Source organism: Prionailurus viverrinus, chromosome A1 (assembly GCF_022837055.1).
Source record: "Prionailurus viverrinus isolate Anna chromosome A1, UM_Priviv_1.0, whole genome shotgun sequence".
NCBI classification, from domain to species: Eukaryota; Metazoa; Chordata; class Mammalia; order Carnivora; family Felidae; genus Prionailurus; species Prionailurus viverrinus.
The window spans coordinates 119,330,740-119,352,444 of NC_062561.1; the positions used below are offsets into that span (position 1 = coordinate 119,330,740).

Consider the following 21,705-nt stretch of genomic DNA (forward strand, 5'->3'; position numbering starts at 1 on the left):
TGTTTTTTGGGTTTTTTTTTTTTAGAAAATTAAAGCATTGCAGATTGAAGTCCTCCCATAATGCAATGTATGGTGAAGGAAAAGGGAGGGGAGACTATTGAAAATAAAGGTGACTTCAGACACCTAACCAAATCTAAAGTGTGCACCTGGGTTGGACCCTCATTTGAACAAACTAATTTCAGTGTGGATACTCCGATGATATTAAGGAATCATCATTAAATTTGTTAGGTATCATAATAATTTTCTTCCATAAAATAACATTATTTTGATAAAAATAACATTGACTTAAAGAAAGATGGGGATTTATAAGAAAGAAATTTTTCCTTATGTTTTCTCCCCTGTCTCCTTAATAAATGACAGTTACCTTGGCAAATTCAACTGGGTATTGTTTCTCATCTCCTCCCTTCCTCTCTCAGGTGTACTAAGTTCTGAGGTCCCAGCTGGTGTCTGAGATTTGCTCTACCTCACCTCCATTTGTGTCTCCAGCTGGAACAAGTCTGCTCAGAAAGCAGATTATTTCCTTCAGGGAACCATGGTGCATCCAGAGGATACTGGGCATATTCCTTTGGACTCCTTGATTTCACTTAGGAATTGACCCATATGGATGGATCTGTTGAGGACCAAGTATACCGCTGATAGGCTGCCTTATCAAGCCCTGTAGCAGGAAACAGCAGGGGTAGACTGACAGTTTTTAAAATATTTTAAAATTTCTTCTGTACATAATCAAAGGGAAAAGGACTATTCAGGGGCAGAGTGTATGAATTATATTCAGGCTGCATTGTTTATAAACAGAGCAAGGAAGGTATCTGTGTGAAAATGAAGGGAAAGTGACCTACTGTGAGCCCAATCCTAAGAGATAATCCCATATGAAGTTAACTCTCCTCAGTCACTCTTGCATGCACTTAGGGAAGGGAGGGAGAGGTGTGGGAAGTACAGACAGTACTCTGCCTATTATAAATGTGTTTCGAGCAGCTAGAAACTGGAGAATAAGGTTTCCTGGAGAGGAATGTCAGCTGGGTAGATCGTGCTGTATTGTCACTTTGAAGCCAAATTTATAAATACGTAACCATTAAGATGGGGTAGAGACTGTTTCCTAGAAAGCTCCCAAGTGCAGTCAGTCAGTCGTACACCTCCTTCCCTCCCCCACCGTCCAGGTAATTGACATTCTGACTCACATCACCACTGAGTAGTTTTCCTGTTGTTCAACTTTATGTAAGTGGAATCATAGGGATGTACTCTTTTTCATGGCTTCTTTCCCTCAATCTAATGTCTGTGAGATTCTCCATGCTTGCATATATATAGCAGTAGTTTTTTTATTGATCTAAAACATTCATTGTAGGAAATATATCACAACTTTTTCATGCTTTTATTGATGTACATTGGGTTGTTTTAAAATTTGAGCTATCATGAGTAAAGCCTCTAGGAATATTCTCCTACATGTCTTTGGCCATAAGCACCTATTTCTCTTGAGGGTATTGCTACAAGTGGGATTGATGGACCATAGGGTAGATGTACATTTACCTTAGTAGATACTGCCAAATACTCTTGCAAAATGGTTGTATCAATTTCCATACGTACCATTAATGTATGGATGTTCTAATTGTTCCACATTCTCATCTGTACTTGGAATTGACCATATTTTTTTTAAGTTTATTTATTTTGAGAGAGCAAGTAGGGGAGGGACAGAGAGAGAGGGAGAGAGAGAACCCCAAGCAGGCTTCACACTGTCAGTGTGGAGCCTGATGCGGGGCTCAAACTCAAGAACCATGAGATCATGACCTGAGCTGAAACCCTCGAGTCAGTCGCTTAACCAACTGAGCCACCCAGGTGCCCAGAATTGTCCATATTTTTCACTGTGGCCATTCTGGTGTGTGTAGGTTAGGTTCTCACTTGGTGCGGATTTGCCTTTCCTTGATGATTTATGATGTGGACACCATTTGGATATCTTCTTTTGATGAATGGCTATGCCATCTTTGGGCCATTTTTTCAGTGCAAGCTTGACTTTTTGATAAAGGCGATATGAATGTAAAGAGTCATTATGAAGAGAAAACTGCAGACAGGCTACATGTAGAGACAGTACCACCTGGTTAGTGATAAAAGGCATGGGTGTGCATGTCTGACACCATGAATTCCAGTCTCAGCCTCACTATTTGCTAGTTAGATACTTAAGTTTTTAAGCCTATTTTCTCACTCTAAAACGTGGTTGACAACAGTACCTATCTCACCGATATGTGGGAGGTTAAATGAGAAAGGTGTCACAACGCAGTGCCTGATGCATTGGTAAGTGGTCAATAAATATCATAAATGAAGAGCTATGCTTGTGTGGTGGTGGTGAGGAAGAGGAAGGAGAGACTTCTTTTGGAGGGTGGGGTGTTAAAAGTGAGCATTGAGTCACCTTTAGCACTCAAGTAGTTCACCAACTCCTTTCTCCCACTCCATTTGTGTGACCAAGCTCTTAATTGTCCCACTGCCCATTCGTGCACTGACCTGTCCCAGCTACCCATGGTGTGGGTCCATGCACCATGGCCCTCATTCATTGGATAACTCAGCTCCTGGACTTCTCATTCCAACTCTGACCCAACCTTTTTATTTTTTATTTTTCTTCCACTTTCGGTAAGGTAGGTAATGTGCATTTATTAAGCACCTACTTTTTTTTTGTTTTCTTTTGTTTTCAAGAAATCTCTACATCCAACGTGGGGCTTGAACTTAAAGTCCTGAGGTCAAAAGTCACAGCCTCCACCAACTGAGCCAGCCAGGCTCCCCAAATACCTACTTTATATAGAGTGTTAGGGTATTACTAGAGAGTCATAACCCAAGAGTACTTTCACTCCTCCAGAGCTACTGGTCAAAATCAAACTGTAGCTGCCCTTGTTCCTCACTGGGGGGAAGGTACCTCACTGACCCATGCTGCCACCACACCCCCACCCTGGTTCGTAGCTAATTCAGCACCTTCTCCCACCCCTTCTTTTTAAACCTCATAAATTATCAAGCAAGTGAAAGGTTCACATTTTCCTCTTGTCTGTGGTAGTTACACATCTGCCTGCATTTTACTCTGTAGCCTGTTGACATGGAAAAGGAACTCTTGGAGGCTTTCATTGTATTAGTGCTCTCTGAAGTCTTTTTTCCAATCCATTTGACCTCATGCTCGTTTTTTGCTCTTGCTGCGTGTAAGCTAGCTTGATCCAGTCCACCTTATGTTGCTTTCGAAGGCTAAAAAAGTCCTGTGACCAAATGTTTAGCAGGCTGTGCAGACATGTTGGATTGACAGCTTGATCTAAGTCCATTTCCTGCTTTACACCACCCCCCAACCCCCAAGCCAAAGGTGGAAACACAGCAAGTTACATAAGTTGTTGGAGCAGCCCAGATGGCTGGCTGCTGGCCCAGGCAAACTCAGCGTTGGAGCACTTGGGAATGCCTGCACTGGCAGTAAAACATGGGCCCGTTTTTAATGAGAACAATCATTTTGTTTAGCTATGTGGATCAGAACAGTAGAGCAAAGTCGGGGCTGTGATCCCCTGAACATGGCTGCTGGCTTCACTCTGGGGCAGGATGTTGGAGAGTGGCGTTATGGCAGGAAAGAGTCTATCTCTATTCTGTAGCCTTGACTGAACGAGAAAAAGAGGCCTGAAGGACAGGAGTAACAACGTTCAACAGCTTGGAAGCCCCATGGAGTCAGGGAGGGGAGGGAAGGAATCTGAAAAGGAAGGAAAGGATCTCATCACCAGTGTCTGCCAGTTCGAGCCTCAATACTCTGTGTTTTCAGTGTCCGAGCTTATCCTTTTGTCGTATGCCTTTCTTCTTGCACGGTTTTGAAAGGACATAGTTCTGGCAGATTTGATGCACAGTGTGGATAAAGTTAACTGAGTCCACATTGCAGGCTTGGCTTGTTGTGTCTGCTGTTGTTTGGAAGAAGATAGATCAGAGACTGCAAGGAGGCCCTGGGACCTTTTGTCTGGGTTGCCAATAGTGGGCTCACAGGGAGATGGTCTCTGGGTCTTGCCTCCTGTATATGGCCTTGATGTGATCTAGAAAAAGTTGTCCAAGGTGTCTGCCCACCTCTGGCACCACATACAGGCCTTGTATAAAGAATTGATGATTATTTCATCCAGGTGACCTGAGAGCTGCTTGGGACAGTCATGCCTCTCCAGAGCAGCCCTCCAGAGCTTGCCCAGCACCCATCTCACTCTATCACCCACCCGCATGGGTCTGCACCTTGTTGGCAGGTGGGGTGGAGAGGGAATGGATCACCTCACTGTTGGCTACTCAAGTTCATTTGAAATGGAGAAGATTGTGTATGTCCTTGATATTGGAGGCTGATCCTTCCTTGCTACTCCATGGTAGATTAGGCTCAGAGATGCTAATCCTCTGTTTCTATTGATTTAGAATTGGTCAAAGGTGGGAAATAACAGAAAGCATAAAGATAAAAAGGATTGCCATTCAACTTACAGAGAGTAGTGGCTAATTTCTGATGTTTGTATTTTCAGCCTTTTTTTCACATATATTTATATATACTCACATGCAAACAAAATGATCACTTTCCATATAATGCAATACAAGTAGGATTTACAGGGTTTATTGTATTTTTCTCCTACGTATCAGTTTAGCCATGAGTTTTGACACCTGAAAATCCAGCCAACAGTAGATGAAGGGGGGCTATTTAGGCATTGAGCTCTAAGATAGCAGTTAGGGGTAGATTGGCTGGTGCTGTGAACCCTTGAGGGACCCAAATTCTTTTCATCTTTCTCTAACTCCATCTGTAGGGTGTAGGCTTTGTCTTCCTTGTCACCTCATGATTGCAAGAGGATTGTTGTACTTCCTGGCCTTGTGTCTTTGGTTCAGGCAGGGAGAAGGAAGGAGTCAAGAAGAGTGATGGGCTTGTGCCAGAGGAACACAGGTTTCCCAGGAATCCACAGCATCCATTGGCTTCTGTCTCACTGGGTGGACCTGAATCACATTCCTACCCCCAGAGGATTCTAGTGTTTTCAGCTGGAGAAAATTTGTTTCTACATAATCAGGGGTCTGTTTTTAATGGAGAAGAGTGGACATTGTATAGATAACTGGCAGTGTCTGTCACACCTTGTTTCTAAATATTATTCCACCACCAGAAGTTCTTGGGGGGGCTTAGAACTATTCCTTTGATGACATTAACAAAATTGTGTGTACTCTTTTCAAAAAAATGTATACATACATAACCCTTTGCATATGATATCAGAGAGGTTTATGTGGGCACTGAAACCCTTCTGTGGACTGCTATCTGTGAGTCTTTCCTCAGTATGAATTCATAGAAGTGACACGCTTGGTGAACCCATAGATCTGTTTTTTTGTTTTTGTTAAGTTCGTTCATTTATTTTGAGAGAAGGAGAGAGTAAGTGAGCATGAGCAGGGGAGGGGCAGAGAGGGGAAGTGTGGAGAGAGCGAGAGAATCCCAGGCAGGCTCTGTGCTATCAACATGGAGCCTGATGGGGGCTCAGTCTCATGAATTATGAGGTCATGACCTGAGCTGAAATAGAGTCAGATGCTCAACAGACTGAGCCACTGAGGCACCCCTAGATCTGTTTTTAAAGGCTGCTGTCCATGACGACTGTGTTAATTTGTTTTCATAAGTCCTATATGGTAGTGTCTATTTCCCTGAGCCTACATTGATGTTGTCACCATTTTTTAAAAATCTATACATTTTTTAAAAAGGTGAAAAATATCCATTATAATTTGTATTTTTTTGTGTCGTAATGAACTTGAATATTCCTTACGTTTATTGAATACTTGTCCTCCTTTTACAAATAATTTATCCTTTGTCCATTTGTTTTTCTATTGATGTATTTCCTTTTCTTTCACTGATTGTGAGAACTCTATGTATTAGGGCTATGAACTATATAATGTACTTTATCTTTGCTTGAGGCATCTACATTCTGAGATTAAATACTTATCTCAAATTTGTTTGGGCATCAAAACAGTGTAAGGCAGAGATCCACCCCGATTTTGTTTCCCTCCATATGATTATTGTTCCCTTAGCAACATTATTTCCAAGCTGATTTGAAGTGCTCTAAGATGGTTTAAGAAGCATAACAGATTTTTAAGCACGTGGAGAATATAAGAGTTAGCTTCTGTGAAAGAAACTGCATCAGCTGCCATGCTTTGAGACATTGTTTTTTTTTTTTATGTTTATTTATTTTGGGGAGACAGAGTGCAAGCAGGGGAGGGGCAGAGAGAGAGAGGGAGACCCAGAATCTGAAGCCGGCTCCAGGCTCCAGGCTCCAGGCTCCAGGCTCCAGGCTCCAGGCTCCAGGCTGTCAGCAACAGAGCCTCATGTGGAGCTTGAACCCATGAAGCGCAGGATCATGACCTGGCTGAAGTCAAATGCTTAACCAACTGAGCTACCAGGCACCCCTCAATTTTTGTTTTTTTATGCCTGACACACTTCTGGGGAGTGAGGAGATTTGGTCCCTGTGTCTTGCCCTGATGCTGACTGCTGAACCTTTTGGAATGAGAATAACTATAAGTGTGCAATTTAATACTTAAAATGCTGGTAGACAGATGGCAGTTTACTCTTCCCAGATTTGAAGGGTTCTCTAAGTCCTAAATTCATTTTTAATTACATAACTTCTTTAGGTGTTAGGATTGGAACTTACTAAGTTAATGTGAACTGAGCCTAGCATGTGCATTGACAGCACTTTAAATGTCCTTGGTTTATAATGTCATTCATCAAGTGTTTATTGGATGCCAGTTATGCTCAAGGCCCTCTGCTGTCCATGGGGATAAATCTGTCACCTTGCTATTATTTCACAGTGGAAATGATGAATGTGAGGTGTATACACGGTACTTTAAAATAGAAGAGATGATTTTAGGCAGTTGGAGACAGCTTCATAGAGGAGGCACATATGGGTAGGGCTTTGAAGGATAGGCAGAGCTGGATGGAAGGGCTCTCTTGGCAAGAAACGTAGGAACGAGGGTTCTTAGGAAAGCATGGGGCAAGTGTAGGAAATGCCAGTTGTATTTGGCTAGGGCACGAAGGTTGGGTGGAGAAAGGGGAAAGTAAGTTAGGAAACGTTGGGGCCAGCTTCAGAGGCCTCACATAGAAATTAGGACATTATGCTGTTAGTGATGATGTGACTGGAACAGCTTTGGAGCAGAAGTGATTTCAGAGCTGTGGCCACATGAAGGATGTGTTAATGAGGGGAGGCGAAGTTAAACCAGCTCAAATGCATTCCAGGCAAGACTCCCCAACAGGAGTCTTGGGACTGAATGGGAAGGAATGGATGTGACCATCATTTAGAAAGCAAAGTATAATTACTCTCACTTGATTAGCTGTGAGAGTAAGAAGACAAGACCTAAAGATTTTGGGTCCAAGTTACTGATGGAAGAGTCTTGCCGTTACCCAAGATAGTGATGATTAACTACTGTTTACTGAACCTTTACTGTGTGCCAGGCACTGTGCCAGCTGTTTTCATGCTAGTGATATTTCATCCTTTAGTTTGGGTTGAATGATCCCCGTTTTATAGATGGGAGCATTGAGACACAGAGAGGTGTCACAACTAGAAAGGACAGTTGCTATGTGAAAACAGGTTGTGTATTTTCTACCCCCTATGAAACGGCCTTATATCAGCTGACTACAAACAAGTTCTAATTTAACTGCTGGTTCACAGTTTGAAGGCGTTTCTCCCTCCCATTGTCTCAGAAACCCTTCTTGTTGGTGTGAAGAGGAATAGGTGCTGGGTTTGAGGTTCAGGGAAATTCCCAGGTGGAGATGACCAGCAAGTAGTTAGAAGTGGAGGTGTGCTGCTCAGAAAGCCAGAGGGAGGTTGGGGTTGTATGTTTAGAAGTAGGCTGCCATCTGCATAGAAGCATTTGTTGAAGCTGTGGGAATGGGTGAAATTTCTAAGTGTTGTTCATAGGAAGAGAGAGCGTGTTAAGAGAGCCAGGGAAGGAGATTTAGGAGTTTTTGGAGTAAGTTATGGAATTTTCCATGTATACGGCTGGTCGAGTGGCAATTGGTAAATCTACCCACAACCTAGTAAAGTTGAACATGCACAAGTCTTGCAGGGGTCATTGTTGTAACTACTCAGTTCTGCTGTTGTAGCACAAAGCAGCCGTGGACAATATGTTAATGGTTAAGCATCACTGTTTTCAAAGAATCTTTGCTTAAAAAGCACACGGCAGACTGGATATGGCCTGCAGGCTATAGTTGGCTGACTCTGACTCAGGGAATTGATACACATGTACAAAAGGAGACCAGTGGAAAGGTTGTTCACTGTACTGTGGTTTATCATAGTGAAAAATTGGCAATAATCTATATTGTTCATCTGTCCAGAAATGGATAAGCAATGGCTTATTCATTGAATGGAATGCTTTACAGTGGGTAAAATGAATAAATTTGATCTGTGTGTATCAATGTGGATAAATCCCAAGAGCATAATAGTAACTGAAAAAGCAAGTTAGATACATACTTGGCATCATGCCATTTATGTACATTTTAAAAACATAAAAGAAATATGCTGTTTATGGACATGTATACACATAGAAGTATTCAAACAGGCTTAGGAATGGTACAACACCATCTGTGGGTAGAGGAAGAAAGGGACAGAGGTGGAGCTAGGGGCTATGATATTTATTTAGTTCCTTAGAGATCTCAGTTGGAAACAAATTTAGAAAGCTACCAATATCAGCTCTATCTGCATCATGAGTCTTTGGGTGACTGTCAAGTGTGGTGTTTTTTTTTTTTTGTTTTGTTTTTTGTATTTTTATGTATGCTGAAAATTTTTCGTTGGCTTATGTTTGACTGTGTACATACATACACAGTTGATCCTTATTATTCACAGATTCCATATCTGTGAATCTACCTACTTGCGGAAATTAGTTTATATCCCTAAATCAATACTGGTAATGTTTTCATAGTCTTGGTGATATGCACAGAGAATGCAGAGAAACATTTTAGTTGCCTGACACGTGTTTCCAGCTGAGGTTGGACAAGGTGATATACTCTGCCATCATGTTTGAGCCCTCAGATTGTAAGTAAGTGTCCTTTTTGCTATATTTAGCACCACTTATTTTGTGTTACTCTGTTTTTTTGTTGGTAATGACACTGTTTAAAATGGTCCCCAGGCCTAGTGCTGAAGTTCTGGCTAGTGTTCCTAAGCACAAGAAGGCTGTCATACATATTACAGAGAAGACACCTGTTAGATGAGCTTCCATCGGGCATCAGATAAAGTTCTGTCAGTCAGGATTTGGGTGTTAATGAATCAACAATATATAGGATAAGGTGTCTTTAAACAGAAACACACATCAAACAAGGTTATGTGTTGACCAGTTGATGAAAATGTTGGGACCAGAAGCTTGTGGGAACCTAACTCTGTGTTTCCCATAGTCCCATATTGACTAATTCAGTGTTTATGGTGACTTTCAAGAACATAACCAGAGTGAATAATAAGAATTGACTGTATGCGTGTATGTATGTATGTCTGTTTTATTATTGTATATTTAGAATTACATTGCATTTTCGGTTATTTTATACTCATATGTAATATTTGTATGTAAATAGTTTTTTTCCCCAAGTTAAAAAAAGATAATAAGCACTAAATAGAGGAGCCTGCAGAGTTGCTTGGGTTGCATGGCCGGGTAGGGTTCAGGAGAGGTGAACATTTAAAGGACACAGGCTAATTATATCAAGTGCTGCAGGAAAGGTCCCGTAAGTAGCTTTGTTCTGTGTTTACCTGTCGTGTTCTCCAGTTCAGGTCGGAAGTAAGGCATATCCTAATCTCTCCTGTCCTCCAGTCTGGAGGGGGGACCCCTGTGGGCTTAGTTCTCCCAGTTACCTTTGGCTTCTGGCTGTGCTTGTAATTGAGCTTGGTGGCTCTGTGTACCTCTGGTACCTCTGTAACCATGCTTCAGCTCTCTACAGAGGAAGCAAAGGAAGCTGGGATTAGGCACTTGGTGCTTGTGATGCCGATATGCATAACAACTCCTTAATTGCCAGTCAGCTTTAAACTACATTGTTGAGTAAGCTGAGCTGGTCTTTGGTCAGCAGCCTTCTCACCCTGCTTCCTTTTCCTTCTGTCCTTACTCCTTGTTCTAAGTTTGCAAGACCTCATTCTTTTTTTTTTTTTTAATGTTTGTTTATTTTTGAGATAGAGAGAGGCAGGGAGTGAGGGGGGTGCATGAGCAGAGTAAGGGCAGAGAGAGAGAGGGAGACACAGAATCTGAAGCAGACTCCAGGCTCCAAGCTGTCAGTCCAGAGCCCAATGCAGGGCTCAAACTCATGAACCATGAGTTCAGGACCTGAACCAAAATCAGATGCTTAACCGACTGAGCCATTGTCTCTACAAGGGGGCCCCTACAAGACCTCATTCTTAACCAGTTGTCAGCAGTCCCCAGTTTAGCAGGTTGCTGAAAAGATACAAGGTGTGACCCTCCCATTGTGTATGAAACCTATAAAATGAATAGAGTCTTGACTTGAGCCCCTCAGGACTGAAAGGACTCATTTTTGATGGTAGGATATGTTAAGAGTTAGGCAGTGGTGGAGTCTGGAATTAAAAAAAAATTTTTTAATTGTTTCAGGTGTCTCTTTTGATGGATTAGGAAATTAAGATCCAGAGAGAGGGAGAGTCTTAAGATCACACAGGTCAATGGCTCGTCAAGACCACACACTCGTTAGCTCCCAGGGCTCCTTGCCTCTTCAGATTAAAGTGTGTAGGTAGCCATGTGGTTAGCCATGTGCCCTGAAAGTTAGGCTTGATCAGATAGATAAATAGAGAGAAAGAGAGATCTTTATAGAGCTCATTTACTTACCCCTTTGTCCTGTGAACTGAGCATGTAGGGAGCACATAGCAGTTTTGTTAATAGTATGAGGACCCCTAAAGGTTATATGGATCGACTCTGTATGACAACTTTCTAGGAGGTGAGGAGAAGTGGAGTGAGGTGATTAGTGCTACTCATGACTGAATTTGTATTTTAAACAATTGAGTTTCATATCTGGGCTGTGACTCAGAAGCACCTATAAATTATGTTTACAAACTAGGGGAACTAGGGAAATTAATTCAAGATGAACCATAAACTTTAAACATAAAAACTGTCACTATGAAGTTTGCAGAAGAAAAAACATAGTGCAGAATGTTTGTTGTCTTTGTCTGGTGTTAGCAGAGATTTCTTAATAGGATAGAGAGAGCAATACCTCTACAAAAAAGAAAACTTTGACTTTAAATTTGACTCTGAAAACTTGTCCTTATCAAAAGGTACCATTGAGAAAGTCAGTTGGCAAGCCAGAGGATGGGAGAAAATACTTGCAGAACATGTATCTGACACAGGACTTATATCCAGAATGTATAGAGAGCTCATAAAACTCAGTAATAAAAAGGACAATTCCACAAAAGACTTGAACAGAGGCCTCACAAAAGAAAATTAAGAATGTCTAGTAAGCTCATGAGAAGCTCATCACCATCATTAGTTATCAGCAAAGTGCAAATTAAAACCACAGTGAGATATTCCTATATACCCACCAGAATGGCTAAAATTAAGACTGCCAGTACCATGTGTTGGTGGGTCTGTGGAACAGCCCGAGTACTCGGGCACGAATGGTAGGAGTGTAAGACAATCCTGTTGGAAATGAGATTGGCAGTGTCTTGTTTAATAATAAAAAATCCATACCCTATAACTGAGCAATTCCATTCTTGGTTATGTACACATAACATAACAGGTTATGTACATTCCTGGTTATGTACACATAGAAATGAAAGCCTCTGTCCTCAGAAAGACTTACACAAAAACATTTGGAATATCTTCATTTATGATAGCCAAAGACAGAGAACAACACCTTGGGTGTCTGTGAACAGGAAAATCAATATACAGTGATATAGTCAAATAATAAAACAATACTCAGTCAAAAACAGGACCAGAAGTATTGATTTCATGCCACAGCATGGATAAATCCTCAAAATTTTATGCCGAGGAAATAGGACAGGCATAAAGAGTATATACTGTATGATGCCATTTATATGGTGTTTAAGGACAGGCGAAACTAATGGTGGGTGCACACCACAACAGAACAGTTACTGCACGTGTGTGCAAGCGTGTGTGTGTGTGTGTGTGTGTGTGTGTGTGTGTGTGTGTGTGTGTTGGGCTCTGGGAGAGGGTTGGAGGTAAAACTGCAAGAGGCCTGAGGTGATAGAAAATTTCTGCCTTGATCAGGGTTTTTAAGGCATGGATGTGTGAAATCATCACAACTCACTTAAGAGTTAAAAAAGGCCTTACCTTAAAAAGGCTGATAAACCAATATTGAACTTTAGTAAATGATAAGGGTACTCAAGTGCTTAGATGAGAAGTGCTGATGTCTGCAACAGTTTATAAAAAGAGGAAGTTGGATTGGGGCGCCTGGGTGGTTCAGTCAGTTTAGCGTCCAGTTCTTGATTTTGCCTCAGATCATGATCCCAGGGTCATGGGATCGAGCCCCATTTGGGCTCTGTGCTGTGTGGAGCCTGCTTAAGATTCTCCCCTTCTCTCACTCACTCACTCTCTCTCTCTTCCTTTCTCCCTCTCCCTCCATTCGCCTCTCTCTCCCGCTTGTACGTGTGCTCTCCTAAAATAGAAGAAAAAAAGTTTTCAAAATCAATGTTGAGAGTAGAGCGTGAATATGCTGTTCTGGCTGACCTGGCCTAAGTCATACTGTCTGTCTACCCTCCAGAGTCGGAGGTGGCATGACCTCTGCCTGTGAGGGAGAAATGTGGACCCTTAGAAGGAGAGCCAGGGGTACACTTGCCTAAACACGAGTGAATGAACACTGTGGGTAACCAAAACACACAGCATCATTTCTAAGAGCTCTGCTGGTCCCAGCCTTACCCTTTACTCCAGTTTTTGTGGAGGAAATCCTATAGAATCTTGATAAACCTCCTCCCTTTGACACTGTCTGGAGATAAGAAAGGGCCCGGTGTAATAACATATAACCTCTACAGAACCAGAAAGGATTCTAGAATCTACTCTTTCAGTTTGCAAACCCCATTCTGCTCCTTGAGTGTTACAGGAAAATAACAGAGATTGCTTATGTCATGGAGCTGAGGAACTCCTCCCCACCAGCTCAGAGCAAGAAAATCAAAGTGAATATTTCCAGAACCCATTGCTGCATATGCTGGGTTGACATCAGGGTTTTTTCCTAGATTAGGGGTAGGACCTGTATGCGAGGAAACTTGGCTTTGAGTCATCTATCTAGAAATGCAGTACTCTGACCTCATAGTTGTTTCTGTCAAGGAAAGAAGTCACCTGTGTCTCTTTGGGATAAATTTGCCTCCTGCCTCTCCAAGAGGCATTGTCGGGATTAATTTGATCAGTGTAAATGCCACTTGCTTGAAATTGTCTGAAGGAAGAAGAGAATGGAAGTTGAAAGGAGTGAATTTTGTGCAGTGACTCACTGTCTGGCGGTCCTTTCTCTTGGGCAGGGCCCTGCTCTGGAAGCAGAACGTCACAGGCTCCTACTTTGGGATCGTGTGTACTGTACCAAAGAATTTCTCATGCAGTTTCCAAAGCACAAAAGAACAAGGTTCTCTCTGCTGCTGATGGAGCTGTGTCACTCTTTCTAAAGGCATGGAGGGGGTGTGAGGGGGGCAGAGGAACACAGAAAGACATTCTCTGTTGAGGATTACAATTTTTGCCTGGCGAATGGGGAGGTAGAAGCTTCGTGCTGATGGGCTAGTGGTTTCATACCTGCTTTTTAATGTTACATCCGTGTAAAGCCCGGAAATGTTAAAGGCAGAAGACTCCTTGCACTGTGATCTGACCACATCCTACATACGTGTCAGTTCATATGCCATCTACTTAATGTCGTGCATTTGATATCGAGTGAGTTTGTGTTTTTTATTTTTTTTTTTCTGTTGCCCTTAAAATTTTCCTAAAATACTTTTCTTACTTGGACGTTACTTAGATTTCATTTTTCCTCTTTTGCGTCCAGGTTTGTTTGTATTGGCTGTGACTCCAGTCTTGGGTTGAAAGCTAGGGAAGTTGCTTATAGGGGTTTTCAGGATTTCTGAATATGAAATTCAAGGAAATTGCATAATGTTGCAGCGTTTCCTCTTCTTGTTGCTCGCTTGTTACTCAAAATACAGTAGTTTCTTCTAGAAGCTTGAAGGAATTTGGCAGATCCTACCCTCTGATGGTCTTTTGTGGTCTAGAGAGTCAGTGTTATCCTGATTTGAGGCTGAGTTTTTCTTGAGGTCAAACAACAATGCTTCCTGAATTATAACTATGGCAACAGTGTTTATATAACACTCCAATCACAGGGCTGTGGGGGAGGAGGAGTACTCATAGCAATCAGTGTTAGTAATTCCAGAAACATTGCACTCCTGCTTAATTTACCAGGACCAGAAACAGGTTAAAATAGATGGCCCCTCTTGGCTGGGGATCTGGGTATGACTGACCACTTACATGCTCTGGGAGGAACAGTTTCACCCTTTCCCTTAAAATGATGTGAGCTTGATTTGAGATTTCTCACAAGAAAGTATGTTAAGGGCCAGTGAAGCTGACAATGTGAAAGCATCACTATAAAGATAATATTCTCATCAAGGGCCTTATGACCCACTTCTAACCCACTGAGAATGTCCGGAACAATGTTCTTCCTTTGTCATAAGCTCCTTATCCCTCAGTCAGGAGTGACACAGGGACCCCTATGGAAGTGTGAGATGGAACTAACTGGTCATCGGGGATTTATTTGCAGATTAGAAATAATGGAAGAGGACAAATTGTATTCTGAAGAATTAAATTGCTTAGAATACACTGTCAGAGCAGTGAGAGGCCAAAGCAGTAGAGTGGTCTGCAGCCATGAAGGCAGGAAATCTTTGTGGCAGGAGCAGAAAGGGAAATAGCATTTTTGAGCACTCGCAGGTACTGTGAGGCTATTTGAATTCTCCCAATACTCCATCAAAGTATTATTATTTAGCTCTAATTTACAATAATAAAACTTATTCAGAAATGGTAAATCGCCACATGAAGGCATATAGCTAAAATGTGGTAGAACACCACTCTCCAGGGCCACACACTTCCTGGCCACCACCCTCCTTCATCTGATCCCGGGCCACTTCCCCCACCCTAGAAATTTGAAGGCGTGTACAGGTGGAAGAGAAGACTCAAAATAATTCAACCTCAGATGGAGCTTCATTTGTCAGCCCAGGAATGCCCAGGGCCGCCTTCTAGATGAAGTAGAGCTTAGTCTTGCATGTCACAATGACATTAAGCCAGTAGCCTTGCTTTGGTGGACCATGAAGAGCTCTTAACTGTTATTTACATCCCACTAGTATCTGCCTTCCTAGGACTCCACCCTGCCGCTCTTCTCTGTTCAGAATAGTAAGTCTTCCCATTCTTCCACATGACAGCCTTTTGAGTGTTTGAAGATTAGTATTGTGATGGCTTGAAGACTTGACTACAGCCAGAGCTGTGGTTGAGAAAATATATCTTGGAGTAGCAGTGTGTATGCCAGATAAGAGCAGAAGAAGAGCAGAGCCACCAAGACCAGGGAGAAGGCCAATGTCAGAGTGCTGACAAGATATCAAAACCTGACCAATGTCAGTAGAAAAAGAAATGGGAATGAGGAATAGATTTGAGGAATATGATCATGATAGAATTGATCAATTGGTTCTGGTGGCTCCCCAAGGAGAATGAAAGTGGTATCCACAAGGAGCATGGATGCTGGGAGGAGCAGCAGGTGTCCAGAACACTTTATTTTCCCCAGTCTTACCGAGGAATTACACAAGAAGTGAGCCTGCTATATCCTTAGGTACAAAGCAGCAGGGAATGAATGGGAAAGAAAGTTCATTTTTCAATCATCATTGTTACAGTCGCATTGAACAGCAAGCAATCATTTGTATTCACTGGTAAGCTGGTGTGTTTGTAAGCAAAATGGCTTGAGGGGCCATCAGATTGTCTATCCACTTGGCTTCAGGAACACAACCATTTGGTCATAGTTTGCTGGGCCGTTTTCCAAGAGACTGCCTGAGCCTGAGGTGCCTGTGTTGCATAGGTGCAGGGAGACTCAATACTATGAGGTATAGGAACTCCTTCCTTGGCATTTCACAAGTTCCTGGTGACACCATAGCCTCTGAAACTGTTAGCAACGATTTACTGACACCGGTTGGGGATAGTGCTAACACGGAGCAGAGAAAACAGATGGCTCTGTGAGGAGTTTGGATAGCCTCACCTTATGCCAAATAATGTAAATCTGCTTTATATTGCCTTGTAATAAGTCCTGAGTGGTACACTTTGATTCTTCTCTAATGTAGAGATTGCTGGTGCATTTGCCAGGTGTCTGAAAGAATGCTATATGCTCCCTCAACAGTGATAGATCTAGCTTACCTTTTCTACCAGGTCAGTGCATCAATGCATTGTCCTCATCAACTCTGACATGGGGATTTAAAAAAAAAAAATCAGTCTCTCTTTTACTCTTCTCCTCAAAAACTGTTCATCTAATCAATACTTATTGAGTGGCCTGCTGTATTCTAGTTACTGAACCCTCTTTACAAATAATTCTGCAGGGTGCAAGAGCAAGGTTTTCACATTTGTTCAGGAGGAAGTCGTTGGGAAGAGCCGTCAGATAGATTTTTATTGGCTTCACTTTCAAGAGAGCCTCCCTCAGCCAGCAAATGTGATACTGGTAGGAATGGAAAGGGTGAGCCAAAGGGAGCGTTGCTAGATGAGAAATAGACAAGCAGCAGCAGCCGCCATTTGATTTCGATTCTCTCCAGCCCATCAGGCCGTGGTGACGAGAGGCACACTTGTCACGTGAGGAGGGGGAGCCCGTACCCAGCTCCAAAGCTCTGGCCCCTCTGGACGCTGTTGAGACACATCCTCTTTAGTGAAAGCTATTCAGACTGGCTTTACTCTCCATGCTTCAGATTCAAACAGTTCCTTCTCCTACCTCTTCCAATACAGCTTGTGGCCCACCATGAGAAGGGTGTCTCCCCTTGATGTAAAAATGCATGTCAGTTACTGAGTGGCATTCTGCAGACCAAAGGTGTCTTACTAGTAACTGCTCAGAAGCGGCACTTAAAGTTTCTAAATTGAGCCTGTTGATCGAGATTGAGGAGGATTCCAGCGAGATGCTGTGCTAAGAATTCTGTCTGCCACACAGTCCTTGGCAAGTTCTCTGTGTATGTGCTCAGAGCTTCAGGGAAGGATGTTTTTTGGGCATCCTAAAGTGTCTCAAGATGGTTGTGGCTTTCAATTACTGCTATACTTGTATTAATTGGAAGTTGGTAAAATTACTGTTAGGTTTAAATTGGGTGGAAGTTTTGTTCTTACATAATGGTTGCATTGTTGACTTTGTAATTACTGCTTAGCTTCTTTTGAGTTTTTTGTTAATTGCCAAGGTTTTTCCCCCCCCCCCGGGAAGGGGGACTGAGTGTGGAAGTTGCGTGAGGTTGTAGTTAAGCACGGAATCTATTCTAGAGGACTCTGCCACTGTTAGCTTTGTATCCTTCGGAGCGTTATTTAACCTTCATAATGCTATAAAGTAGAGGTGGTGGTAGTGCCCCACAGGCTTCAGGACAAATTAAAGTAATTCATGTAAATGCTTGGTATGGTACATGGCCCATAATTTGTGGTGGAAAGTGGTTGGACAAGACATGGGTGGTAGGTGGTTATTTTATATTTGACTGCTATTAAAAAAAATTGAGAACCTGTTGCTCTAAAAGTTGGCTTTAGATCAAACTTTTTTCGTGTTTTCCTTTAGTCCTTTAATTAATTTCAGTTGGTTGAATTAACATGCTAATGAGTCCAGTGTCACTGGATCCCTCAAACTACACCCCCATCCTTAGCCTTCTATGCCTTGGGGGGTAAGTGTGAAGGGAAGGAAGGAGAAGGATGATCGTGATAGTGGTGAAGTTTCACGTTTATGGAGTGTTCAGTGGGACATGGAATTGTGATAAGTGTTGTATATCTCTTACCTCATTTAATTTTCACAGCACCGCTAAGAGGTAGGAAATGTTAATATCCCCATTTTACAGGTGGCAAGATTGTGGTTTAGAGATGGTAAGTGATTTGAGAAAGCATGTTAACTGATTCAGTCTTCCTTGGAGCCGTAATTCACCAACTGTTTAGTGACTCATGTCCCTGTGAGTTGATCCAGGACAATTATGTTCTGTCCTTTCGAGACCAAGGCTCTTGAAAAGCTTCCTTGAAAGCTTATAAACCTGGGATAATTCTGCTAATCAGTTGTAAGAGAGAAGCCATGGCCAAAGAGACCTTTTATTTCAGGGAGCTGTCCTTAACTCTGTGCTTCAGTCTTAGACTAGTAAGTAACTATGAGATCTATAGAAGAAGGTTTCCCCTGAACTTAATACAACACTGTATGTTAATTATACTTTAATAATAATAATAATAATGATAATAAAGATTTTCCCAGAACAGACTGTTTCTAAAGGGTGAATTGCACGCCCTTATCTTGTGTCAGTATGAAAGGTATTTATGAACCATAGACTATTGGTTTTGCTTGATAGTCGTGTGCATTTGCTGCTGATTGGAAAAGTGGACAAATATTGTAACCTCCGTTTAGAGGCAAGATAGAATAGGAAGTCTCCCACTGGCTTTCTGTCCTTGGACAAACTAACCTCTCTGGGCCTCAGGTTTCACATCTGTGAAATGGGAATAATGCTAGTACATAAGCCATACGGTGGTTAAAAGGATTCAGGTTTCACATCTGTGAAATGGGAATAATGCTAGTACGTAAGCCATACGGTGGTTAAAAGGATTCAGTGATGTGTGTGGTACTTGGTAAATTAAACAAAGCCATCCCCACTTAGTGCTATTACCGTGCTGCCATCTGGCCTGTGAGATGGTGAGGCTGTTCTCCCCTCCTCCCACCCCCCGGGGGCCTTCCCTGTCAGGCCATGTAGTCACACAGTTCTGGCAGGCATGGTTTGTTAGCTTTATTTCAAAACTCATTCTCTTTGCCTCATTTACCAAAGTAGACAGAGATTAATGGCCTGGCCTCAAAGGATCGGGCAGCACATGTTTCTGGCACCTTTGGCTCATTGATCACGCCTCTCCAATTTGGGGAATGCTTGGGTGTTGTGGGCAAGGGCCTCCTGAGACCCCAGAAAGCTTGAAGGAATGTAATTTAGTGCTAATTCTCCTCCTAATTAAGGAGAGCTAAAAGCCTTGAATTTTGTTTTCCTTTCTGGATTTTGCCACTAATAAACAGGAGCTCGTTTTTCTTGGATGGAAAGTTTAAATGTAATGGACAGAATGAATTGATCAGGGGTGGCCGAAAAAAAACACTTGACAAAATAGAGTCTCTTCGCTTGCACTTCCCTTACCGAGCTTTTCAAGGTTAGCGAACACCATTCGCCATGGATTGCTGGTCCTAGCTGTTAGGTGGCTACCCGCTTCACTCACAGATGACAACATCTTGGAGGATCACCTTGCTGTCCTCCGCCCCAGAGTCATCTCCCTCCCTTCTCTACTGTGCACTGATGGCTTGTTGCACTGGTCTTCCTCCCCCATGAAGGCCATGTGCCACGATCACAGTCTTTTGGCTCCTAATCCTTAGAACTTTTTTTTTTAACATTTTTTTTTTAATTTTATTTTTGAGAGACAGAGCGTGAGTGGGATAAGGGAAGAGAGAGAGGAGACATAGAATCCAAAGTAGGCTCCAGGCTCTGAGCTGTCAGCATAGATCCCGACACGGGGCTCGAACCCAAAAACCGTGAGATCATGACCTGAGCCAAAGTCAGACCCTTAACTGACTGAGCCACCCAGATGCCCCTAATCTTTAGAACTTTTAAGCATAAAAAGTGATGCCTTTTCATTTGCCACACAATCTGCCTCAAGTACAGAAACCCTTTTCTTTAATTTTTATCCTCCTGACTTCCGAACAGTGTCTGTGCCTCTTTAGTCTTCTTTAAGAAATCAATAATAATGATGGATTTATTTGTCTTATTTAGAGTTTGATCATTCAAAACCTTCTTGGTCGACTTGTTCAATTTACAGATAAGGCAGTAGAGGCCCAGACCTGGTGATAGCTTTACCCAAAGACAGAAGGCAACTGAGGGGCCAAGTTGAAAAGCTCTTGACCAGCCATTCCCACCCATACTTGGCTACTAGATGAAAATCACTTTTAGAGTTTCATGGCTCTCTTTTTCGAGGTGCTTGGTCAGTACTTCCAGGGCTTAAATAAGTGGTTCTCAGCCATGAGTAGCTATCAGAATCCCTTGAGATAGATAGATAGATACATACATACATACATACATACATACATGTCTACATAGTTAGGAAGACCAACTTTACCCTATGCCTTTTCATATATACAGAATCATAATCACCAAAGAAATATTTGAAAAACTTTGATTCTATCCCCCTCCCCACCCCCCACCCCCCCACACACCAAAGCAGAGGATTTACCTTACTTAATAATGTCACCATATCAGGGATTGGCAAACTGCCCTACAGGCCAAACCCAGCAGATTATCTGCTTTTTTTTTTATTGCCTGTGAACTAAACATGTCATTTATAGATGAATATTTACAATCGATTTGATGGGAATAGTAACTTTGACCCCTAATTAAGTCCAATGTTATCCTCCCTGTATAAAACCAATAAACAAATAAAACCTCCTTCTTCTGATTCCTGGATCTGCATTTTGAAAAATTAAATTCCTTGGAAAAGATACTCCACATGGCCAATCTCATTTGAGAACTACTTACTCTAGAGAGTTATTGAGCCAAGCATTTCTGAAAAGAGAGCCTCGAAACTCTAATGGGGATTTTTACCTGCAAGGAATATTGTATCTGTATTTTAAAAACATGCTATATTTAAAATTTTGTCAACCAAAAAATTTGTGGAAATTAGTTTTCTCTCTTATTGAACATGTACCTACATAATATTGATTTTTGTCTCTTGGCCTACAAAGCCTGTTATATTTACTTTCTGACTCTTCACAGAAGAAACTTGCAGATTCTTGCAATATGTCATTGTCTGTTTTCTATTGGAGTATTTTCCCTTTTTCTGTATTGGAGCACTTCCCCTTTTATGATTTCTGTGAATCACTTAAGGGTTTTATATTATGAAAGTAGTACATTCTCCTTACAACATTCAAATTTCAAAAGTATATAAAGTAAAATGTGATTGGCCCCATTCCCTATTGTTAATACTTAGCAGTTTATAATGTATCTTTTTCCTGACTATGTCATTTACTAGCTATGAGACCTTAGTTAACCTCTCTGTTTCAAATTCTCCATCTGTATATACTACAGTGATAACACTTCCTACCTAACAGAATTGTTGTGTAGATAATTTGAGATAATTCATATGTATTTCTCAGCACCTTGGTTGGTTCACAGTAAATGCTTAATGATTGTAACTATTTAAAAGTTTTCTTCTTTTTAATTTGTATACACACATAATTTTTTTTTTTTTTTTAAAGAAAATGATCTTTGGGGGCGCTTGGGTGGCTCAATTGGTTGAGCGTCCAACTTTGACTCTGGTCATAATTTCATTGTCTATGGGCTCAAGCCTCATGTCTGGCTCTGTGCTGATAGCTCAGAGCCTGGAGCCTGCTTCAGATTCTGCAGCTCCTTCTCTCTCTGCTCCTCCCCCCTCGCACTCTGTCTTTCTCCAAAGTAAATGTTAAAAAAATTTTTTTAGAGAATATTATCTTTTATTTTTTTTACAGTAAAGTTCCACAGGTGATTCTGATGTACACACAGTTGAGAACAGCTGAAGTGAATACTAGGCAGTAGATGATTT

The 21,705-nt window shown here is 41.8% G+C and overlaps 1 protein-coding gene across 7 annotated transcripts in view; it reads left to right on the forward strand.

The window, feature by feature from the left end:
* ARHGAP26 (Rho GTPase activating protein 26) overlaps positions 1–21,705 on the forward strand; it is a 427,184-nt gene that overhangs the window by 205,836 nt on the left and 199,643 nt on the right. The gene's annotated exons all lie outside the window — the stretch shown is intronic.